The sequence below is a fragment of the Lepisosteus platostomus genome, chromosome 5 (assembly GCF_059453375.1).
Source record: "Lepisosteus platostomus isolate fLepPlt1 chromosome 5, fLepPlt1.hap1, whole genome shotgun sequence".
Lineage (NCBI taxonomy): Eukaryota > Metazoa > Chordata > Actinopteri > Semionotiformes > Lepisosteidae > Lepisosteus > Lepisosteus platostomus.
Window position 1 is genome coordinate 57,695,873 of NC_142615.1, and position 10,161 is coordinate 57,706,033.

At 42.0% G+C, this 10,161-nt stretch overlaps 1 non-coding gene across 1 annotated transcript; it reads right to left on the minus strand.

Moving 5' to 3' along the window:
• Positions 1–3,218: 3,218 nt before the first annotated feature.
• On the minus strand, positions 3,219–3,290 carry trnar-ccu (transfer RNA arginine (anticodon CCU)). Its single transcript has one exon. It is a non-coding gene; the product is annotated as a tRNA-Arg (tRNA).
• Positions 3,291–10,161: the final 6,871 nt, after the last annotated feature.

Here is a 10,161-nt window from a genome sequence, read left to right on the forward strand (position 1 = left end):
AATGTATCTTTGGTTGTTCTGAGATCCTTGATAGTTTCCTCAAATCCTTCAAATGAACATCCATATCAAAGCAATTATGTTTATATTTATTACAATTAAGGTACATATACAAAATATCAACGCACATTTGTATAATGCTCATTTAATGATTGTCAAGGATTGTCAAGTTCTCCAACAAATCTGTGATCTAATTTTAAAATATTTTTTGCTAAGGATACAACAGGTGTATGAATGAATTCTCCTGACAGCCAGTTTAAGATAAAATTCCACACGTGAAAATGGTTCTCTTGAACATTGACTTAGGTACTTAATTGTTTACATGTAGTTCCCCACGAGTAAAATGCACATTTCCTGCAAAGATCAAGAGGGTTTGCAAATAAATCCCATCAAGTTTAAACAGAGATTATGGTTATAGCGGAACAATCTGAAGCGCATCCCTGAGTGGGTTTGAACCACCAGCCCTTTGTTTAATAGCTGCACAGAAACACCCTCCCATTGTTTTTTGCCATTCACACGTTTGTAGCTAAAATAAAATATTGACATTTTCCTGCCAGCCAGCAGTATTTCTCCTGCACTGACCATGAATAACCAGTAACTTTATTTCATCTTTTGCAGGCTGTAATCTACAGAAAAGGAAGTGAATACTTGAATTAAGCTAAATCAAGCCGACGGAAATGCACTGCCGTTGTTTTTCTCCACTTTTCGTTTAAAGGAGAAAAATCACTGTCATTTTCCTGCGGTATTTCTTCTGTCCTGATAAGCAAGACTTGTATTTTATCTTTAATAAGTTGTTTGAATTTCTTGAAGTTCAGAAACAACTTGTTCCAGAAGGGAAATGAACACTTGCTTCAAAGTAAATCAAGACGTACTGTATGTCTCTCTAGCTGCGTGTGCTCTTATCTGTCCATCTCTCTCTCCTCTTCTCTCTGGCAGTCTGTGCAGAGTATCTGAAGGGGATGTAACACCACTTGGCAAAGAAGAAAAATTCTGAGGCAGAATAAAAAAAAACATTATTCTCTTCTCAGTTAGATTCACAGCTTAGACACACTCAGACAGAAGCTCAACTCCGTTCTGCTCTCTATCCTCACAATCCAAAACCAGAAGATATTCAGACAATCAGTGCTGCTACATGAACAATATCAGACAGAACAGCCTGGGCTCAAGTCACATCTCCCCCTTTTCTCCTTTCTCCCATCCCTTTTAGAGACATAAAAGAGCTCGTGGTTCTCCTCTCTGTGAACTGGGCTCAGGGGTCACTGATCTGGCAGCTGTGGGCTCTGTTCCAGGGCAGAAGCAAGAAGCTTCTATTAACCCTTTCCAGGACTTCCAGCCCTTCAGTATTACTTTCTTTACTGTACTGTAAATGATATCTCCCGCCAGCCCTTCAAAGATACGTTTCCATGGGTGAATATGGTTGTCTGGGGAGTTGCGGTGTTGATCACTATTGGACTTCCCCGGTCTCAAGTGTTGTTCTTGGACACGGGCAAAAGACTCGCATTTTCGGTAAATATAAAGAGGGTTAAGGTTTCGGCTTTAGCGGAGACAGTGTTTACATTGACAATAATAAGAAGAACGTCCCTGGGTGGGCTTGAACCACCAACATCTCAGTTAACAGCTGAATGTTCTCACCAATTGCGCCACAGAGACTGACGAGAAAGGCTCTCCTCCATTCGCACCTTTCCGGTCAAAAAATAAACATAGCTTGCATTTTCTTGCCAGTCGGCAATATTCCTTCTGCTCTGATAGCCAAGAATTAAATTTCATTTTTCGCAAGCTGCATGAATTTCTTGAAAAACAAGTTGTTGCAGAAAGGAAATGCATTCATGCATTAAACTAAATCAAGCCCTGTGCGGTTGTCCAAGATGGTAGTTTCTGCACAAAAAGAAAGTCACAGCTGGGATGTGGAGCCAGGATCTCCAGTTAACTAGACAGGTACTTAAACTGACTCAGCTACGGTGCCGGCAGAATTCTCCTCTTTTACAGCTGCTTGGACACACCGCTCTGAGCCATCTGCGTTCAGTAAGCCCTGAGTCTGCCGGCTGAGCAAGCTGCCTCCTTTACACGGAACAGGAGCCCTGACCGTAAGAGAAATGGCTTTTATTGGGCACTTTTCATGTCCAATGCGCTTGTCCAAGGGCGACAGAGTTCATTTATAACACTTTTCCTTTCTTTCTTCTTTCTGTACTCTTTGATGAAACTAAATGAGAAATCATCTAAGGGAAAATGTATTTTTTCATGGAGAAAACATGCACCAGGAAATGTTGTGTTTAGAAGAAGTGAGTTAACATGAAAAGTTACCTAATTTACCGGAGCAAATGCTCACCTAGCAAGATAAGCTTTACTACTAGAGAGAAGTAGAGTGAAAGACGTGATCATTTCACGCCGTTGTGGAACAAAACGCTTTTTTCTTGGAATTCTAAATCAATTAGAAATTCAGAGCGACACATAAAGGCTTTGTCTGCTTAAAAGTACTGATTTTTTAAAACTGATAAAAATGTAGAAAACACGGTTCTCACTTAGAAATTTAAGATGGGGGTGGGGTATTACTAGTAGCGGCGCTGAGCTCACCATGGTGCAATTCATTTACGTGACGGGCTAGTGGTTTAATGGATAACGCGTCTGATTTCGGTTTATAAGATTGTCGATTCGACTTCTACCGGGGTTGTGTGATTTAAACAGGCTCCTCAGAAATAGATGTCCGTTATGTAAATGAACCGCACCTGAAAGCAAACGTTGGGTCTGGGTTCCTTTCTTTCCTGCATGAAATAGCAAATCGTTACAAAAAAAAAACACCAACTAATGTCCAATAATCCAATAGTTAGTCATTTAAGTAAACATGAATATACTGTAAGGTCTTGGTACATGGGAGTGTATTTCAACCACAATTAAAAAAGGGCAAATTATAATTACAGGCTTCAGACACTTTTTCATACAAAAGTGACCAAACACTCCCTAACTTTCAGGTTTGCTTGAACCTGTAACAAAAAAGCAGTCTGAAACTTCCATTCTCTGATGTCACTGTCTCTAAAGTCATACGTGATGTTTCGCGGACGTGCAGTGTGCCTTTTCTCGTCGTGTTCAAGATGAAACGCTGCATAAGCTCCTGACTGGGTGTTCTGTACTGCTCTGTTATTTTGTTCAGATTACCTAGGTGGTGTACAGCTAAAACCCAACTGTGTGGTATAAATTCCGGGTTCAGCAAAAGCGACCACATCAGCTGACCTCAACATGATTTGAACACACAACCTTTTGATCAGGAGTCAGATACGCTACCATTGCGCCACGAGGTCACTCATGGCTAGTGTTTTTAATTCACCCAAAGAGAAAAATCAGCGTCCCTGAAAAAGATTGTTTTCATTCTCTCCTGTGAGGAGCGCCGCTCTTCCAACGAGGGTCTCTTCTTCCCAGACCACAGATTATTCTTCCCGCCCGGCTCTCTCACGGAGAGCAGACACACCGTCTCCACTAATGTGTTTACTACATCTATAGATCTGACCCCCTACAGCCCCGATATTCCTGGACAGGATATTTACCACCAGCCTCGTGAACTTCTCATCTTGACCTCTCCCAGGAGGAGCACAATTAACACAGAATCCTCTCTCCATTTAGCAAATAACACAAAACACTGTTTACCTGCAAGACAGAAAACCAGGCTGCTCCAGGTGAGGCTTAAACTCACAACTTCAGCATGACTCCACTGAATATGTCATTTTACATGGCCTGAACCAGGAAAGAGATTGGAAGTCAAGAAGTTATGGTGTTGTTTTAATACTTGCCTACTCTTTTAATTTTTCGGTCAAATATTTTATTTGGGAGTACTTTCAATGGATGTTAATCCTTGTCCCGATGGACGATTCTGGGCCATGGTGCATCTTGAATAATGTTCTTATAGGCTTCAGTTTGGAAAAGTGCGGTCTTCAGAAGCTACGAAACCGCTAATGGTTACATAACACTTAATGCAAAAGCAACGTTCGGGTTTGAAAAAGAATATTACTTGCTATAAATACAAACACTGTTACAGGAAGCGTGTTAGGGCTATTTTAGCTTAGATCATCAATTCATCTTAAATTCTTGTCCATCTATATCAACAGCGTCATTGCTACTGAGCGCTAAAGGCAGGTCCTGGCAATACAATCTTCTTTAGAAAACATTTTTAAAACTATTTCCACTACCATACGTGAAGTAAAAGATTCCGATTGCACGCAACTAATAAATAATCTTTTCCAGGGACATTGTATCTAGATGCAAATTACAATCAAACATTTATCAACTTTAACATTTTCTCTCAGATCCACAGGACGATCAGCATGAGCCATCAAAGAGCCTGTCGCGGCAAGCAGTTTAAAAGCACACAAGTGATCTGTCTTTGGTCAAAGGAATTGCTGGAGCAGTTGGACGCAGAGCAATATCTAGCAGCTGCAGACGATGTTCGGGGAAGAGAGATTCTGTTTTCAGCACAGGGAGTGAGAATGAGCTCAGTCCGGCTCCCAGCAGAATCCATTCTGGTTTGGTTACTGTCAGACTGTGCGTCTGAGGCTCTTTGGATCACAACGTGAAAAAAAAAAGAACAAAAAACATTTGCTCACATCTTGTGATTTCCATGAGAGGAAGAGAAGATATCACTTTAAAAAAAAATCAGAACTGAAGATTTGGATCCGGGACCTCATACTTGTCAAATGATTAAAATAATATATCAGGTTGTGTTTCTGCAACATATCGTGCACAGTATGCCATTTTGTTCTAAAAATACAGTAGATTGTACTTAATAAAAATGTACAATTCACCGCTGGTATAAACAGATGTGTGCTGTGTTTGCCTTTGTTAGCATTTGTTTAAAAAATAAGTTCAGAATAAGATAAAAAACACAGAAAGCACAAACGTAATAATATAATGATACAAAATCAATACCAAATCATAAAGCCAATTAAGTACCTATCCTTTGAAAACAGTGACATTTGTATCTACTTTTGAATTACAAATCAGACAGCGTAGTCCCTTAATTCAAAGATCAGATCTTGGCCAAAACAAGACAACCAGATGTTAGCTGAATTCGGAACAACAGCCTCTGCTTCATCGTTTATTGAGCTTTTGATCAACGTCTGAGTGAAAAAGATTCGCTATTTTAACTATTTGATTAAAGTTCACAAAAGCACCTTCCTTCGAGCTGGAGTCGAAATAGTGACTTAAGGATTCCTAAATGTTTCTAATACAGTCAGCCGTACTACCAACTGAGCTATCGAAGGGATCTAAAGTGCTCCTCTCTGGCACATATTGCCAAATGTAGTGAAATATTCCGGGTACTTAAATTCCAGTTCGACATCAAGTTTCCAACTTGTTTCCTTAGTCTTGTTTACCTTGAATTTAAGCCACAAACCAGGATTCTACTGTATAATCTTCCGGGGATGTTACAAAATGTTTGATGGGGCATTAATCATTACAGGCGGAAATTCACTCCTTTTTTTTTTCTCGATGCATCATATTAAACATTTCATTTGGATCGAGAAGAGGATCACCATGAGAAACAGAACAAACTGTTTGATTCCGGCTTTATTGGGAGCTGTATCACAGCTAATGCATGTAAAGCCTTCAGTATGCGATAGTGAGAGTTCAGTTATGCCAGGGAGTGGGAGTGAAGAGAACTGAACTGAAATTTAGTAAATTCATATTTAAATAGAGTGTAAATCATCAAAGTGTTCTGTCACTTAAAACTTATTACAACACTACCAGGAGTGGGGATTGAACCCACATGGGCATTTGTCTATGGGATCTTAAGTCCAACACCTTAACCACTCAGCCATCCTAATCTACAGCTAGATGCTGTTCAGTTGTTTAACATTTAAATATGATTCAACAATTAAAAAAAATTAAACCAGCGCCCTGTCACAGAAACATACCCCGGTCACCCGCGCAACAAGCAGGGGTACTCGGCACTATACTAGCGAGGAGCACTTGTCCGGAGCTGAGCGTGAGCTCTGTTTACGGTCAGCAGTCATTTCCTCTTTTCCAAAGACATTTTCACCTGCTCTCAGTAATTAATGTCGGTTTGAAGTCTGTTCCTGTTGTCTCCACTCTTGACAAAGAGCAGCCTTACGTAGGAGACTCCCTCTCTCAAGAAGTTTGCCATCACCCTGCAAGAGAGAAGAGCCAACCGGGGTAAACAGCTTGAAGTTCGAAAAAGATGTTGGCACGCCTGTAGTGTTTACACAGAACCTCTTAGAGTTGCGAGAATACTTCCTTTGTGTATAAAATACATTGTGAATGCTTTCTCAGCCTTTACTTTTTCATTTTTATGACATTTTTTTACCAAGCATGAATATTCTTTTGTCCATATCTCCACAATGGAAGCACAGAACGCCTTCAAACCAAATGCATTTTAAAGACCACCCCTTGTGGATATTTCCACAGCCTTTACATCAAACTATCAGTGAGCTAATTATCTTTTTTTAAACCTCCGGTTTTTCATCGATGTGTAATTACGCACGAACTGGAACCCGGGGGACCGCTGTGTGCACACGTTCACAACACGAGAAATACTGTTCAATACGACTTCGTGCGAAAAACCCATATATGACCATAGGAAGCAGAACAGCGCAGTCTCCAATTACCCAGACTGTAAGCATGGGAATAAAGCTTTGTTTGATTTCTGAAACCCTTCCTTTACGTCCTGTTTTCATTCAGGTAAGGGTAAACTATATTCACAATACTACTAACAGCAGCAAGATTAAAATATTCTTTACTCAGCAGCTTATTAAAAACAGCTCCCATGATGTTCATACCGACTTTTTACACAGAACACTGACACAGCTTTGTGTTCTGAATCTCTTTTTCTTATGCTTTTATTTAATGTGGCACAATGCACTGGGATAGGGGTATTCTGTTCACAAACCAATAGCATTTAAACCAAAGCACCCACAATGCTGAAAGTAAGTGTTTTGCACACTAAGCAGGTACTCTGACTTTTCCCAGCTTTGTTTTGGGTTGTGGAACCTTTATTTTTTTATGATTTTCTGAAGATAACACTACAGGTAATACACTGGGATAGGTGGGTTGACTTCATGGCTCAATAGCATTCAAATACAACAGCCACACTGCTGAAACCAAGTGTTTTCCACACCAGACAGGCCCCCAAACCTCATACAACCTTGCTGTGGCTGTGGCCCCTTTCTTTATTTTGTAACAGAGGTCTTGAGCGACTGGTCATTTGTTCCCAGTGTATTTCATGTGCCTTCATGCACTCTTATACCAGGACCTGCAAGAACAACAGAAAGATTAGCATCCAGTGGGGGCTTCTTAGTGAGCCCAAGATCTCATCAAGAATCGGCTCCAGCAACAGGGCTGGGCGCATTGTTCCATTCTCCGACCACTCTCGGTGTAAACAAGTGCCTCCTGGTCTCTGCTTGAAATGCACTTTCCTGCATTTGCTTTGGTGTAACTGGCTTCCCCTGCATGGGCGAATGTGAAGAAGATCCTTAGTAAGTCATTGAAGAAAACCGAGAAGAGGTCGGAGTGGCCTCTGTCGTTCATCAACGATCCTGTCAGGCAGTACTCCTCTGCAAAGCGCCGTTCGTTCACATCGATTGGCTTTTTTTTGCCTTCATTCGTGCAAGTAGTAAAAGCAGACGCCCCTATTCTACCGTGACCCGGATTCAAACCGGGGTTGTTGCGGCCTCAACGCAAAGTACTGACCACTTTACGATCACGGCGAGTTACTGATACACACGTGGCAGGGCGGAAAAGGCTGTGCTCTCTTCATGTGACATAATTCGGAAAAGTCCTGACATTGCATTTCAACTGAGCCCCAGTATACATCGACCCTTCGACACTCTAAGTGACAACTCTCTTGCGTGTTTTCTCATATTTATGTAGTTTGCTTGCATAATGCCGGGAACAGCGTGGTTGTTTGCTGCCATATGGTCTAGCGGTTAGGATGCCTGGTTTTCACCCAGGCGGCCCGGGTTCGACTCCTGGTATGAGAATGTCGGTTTTGCCTCCTGCTTTCCAAAAGATCAGCACCGTGTACGAAGGAGCCGCATTAAAACCACTCGAACGTGCAAAACATGCGAGAAGAGGGGGCGCTTGTTTCCAACCGAAACTTCTCGCGTGTGAGACGAGCTGATCATCGCTGTGGGAGGGTTACTCTGGTAGACAGGGCTGACCTTCGGCAATAGGATTTATACTCTCCAAGATGATATTTGCACTTTCTGGAGAGGCGATTTTCTCCACTTCAGTAGCCCGATTGCGTCGATTGCGTGGAGAGGGCTGTAGAATGTGGCGCTGCCGTTCCTGCTCCGTCCATGACAGGCGTGCTGGTCTCTGGAGAGAGAGCACGGTCCATCAGCGCACTCCAATAAAGGCACTGGAAGCAGCTGAATCTCATTGGCGAAGCTCAGCGCTGGGCCGCTGGGCCGCTGGGCACGTCTTACCATCGTTTCCGTAGTGTAGTGGTTATCACGTTCGCCTCACATGCGAAAGGTCCCCAGTTCAAAACCGGGCGGAAACAGACTTCTTTTGTTGCCACGCACAAAAGGGGATTGGGGATTCGCCTAGTGCTGTGATCGAACAGACCCACTCACCTCTTAGTGTGGCAGGATCTGCACAGTGCATGTCGCAGCGCATCCTGCTTTCACTTCAATGCGCGTCCTGATGTACCCCGGTCTCCCGCGTGACAGGTTGGGACAGGTGACAGGTCCTATACTAACGAGGAAGACATCGCTCTCTCCGACCCCCGGCATCGTGAAAAGGTGCATGACCATAGTGCCTTTAGTGTAAATAATGTTCAATCTGAAATTAAAGAATTATTATTCAAATGATTGTTTAGGAATTGTATGCTAGAGCTTAAAAAGTATGTTCCAAGGTGCTAAATTTGTGTAGATAACAGTTTAAATGCATTTTTCCACTGTTTACAAATCATCAGTATGGGAACCACAGCAACAGGCGCCACGTCACTGTCCACGGCTAGGTGTCTCGCCTTCGTCACAATGAGCGGTGTGACGTCACGGACAGCAACTAATACTAATATTAGTGTCTTCATGTTAATATTAGTGTGAGTGCAATCGTTAGTTTTAATATTAATGATAGTTTTCATGTGAGTATTAATGATGATAGTGCTATTGATTGTTTTAATGCTAGTATTCCTGTTATTAGTGATAATTACAGAGAAAAGGTTAGATTATTTACACTAGTAGTCATGTTAGTTTTAGTAATAGCATTACTGTTATTATTAGTATTATTAGTGTAGCAGTATTTTGTGTCAATGTTAGGATGATAGTGTAAGTCTTAGTGATAGTGTTACTGTTGCAATATTAGTGGTATTTGTATTAGTGTTATTTATAGTGTATTTGTAGTTATGAGTGTATGTGTCTGTTTGTGTGTGCTGTTTGTGAGGAGTGTGTGGTGTCCGTCAGTGTGTGAGTGTGTGTTTGTGAGTTTGTGGATGTGTGTCTATAAGTATTCGTAGTGTCTATGTGTGTGTCTGTACTACTAATACTAATGCTAGTGTATTCCTGTTAATATTAGTGAGAGTACAACTGGTAGTTTTAATATTAATACAAACAATAAAATGATTAACTAGAAACAATCAGTTCTTGTTAATACAGCTGAACAGCTGTGATTTAAGGCCACAATTCCTGCTGGGCTAGCATGAAAAAATGTCATATAATGATATGACAGCATATTTTTAGAGAGGGACATATTATCTTCAGTAAAACTGCACTATCTCTTCACTCCCCTGTCTTTAGGAAATGGGCCTGTTTCGACAGAGCTTTACTGGAACTGCAGGTCAGACTGTGCAGTGAGTCTGTGGTTTGTGCAGTGCAGTGTGATGAGGTATACAGGAAGACACATGGGGGAGCCCAGTGTTCAGATCTCTAGCGCTGTACAGAGACAGACAGGGAGTCCAGTCAGAGCTCTATTGCTGTACAGTGAGACACACAGTGGAGCCCAGTGCTCAGAGCTCTAGTGCTGTACAGTGACACACAGGGAGTCCAGTCAGAGGTCTATTGCTGTACAGTGAGACACACAGTGGAGCCCAGTGCTCAGAGCTCTAGTGCTGTGCAGAGAAACACGGGGAGTCCAGTCAGAGCTCTGTTCCTGTACAGTGAGGCACACAGGGGAGCCCAGTGTTCAGAGCTCTACAGGGTGACAGGTCTTCTACCCACACAG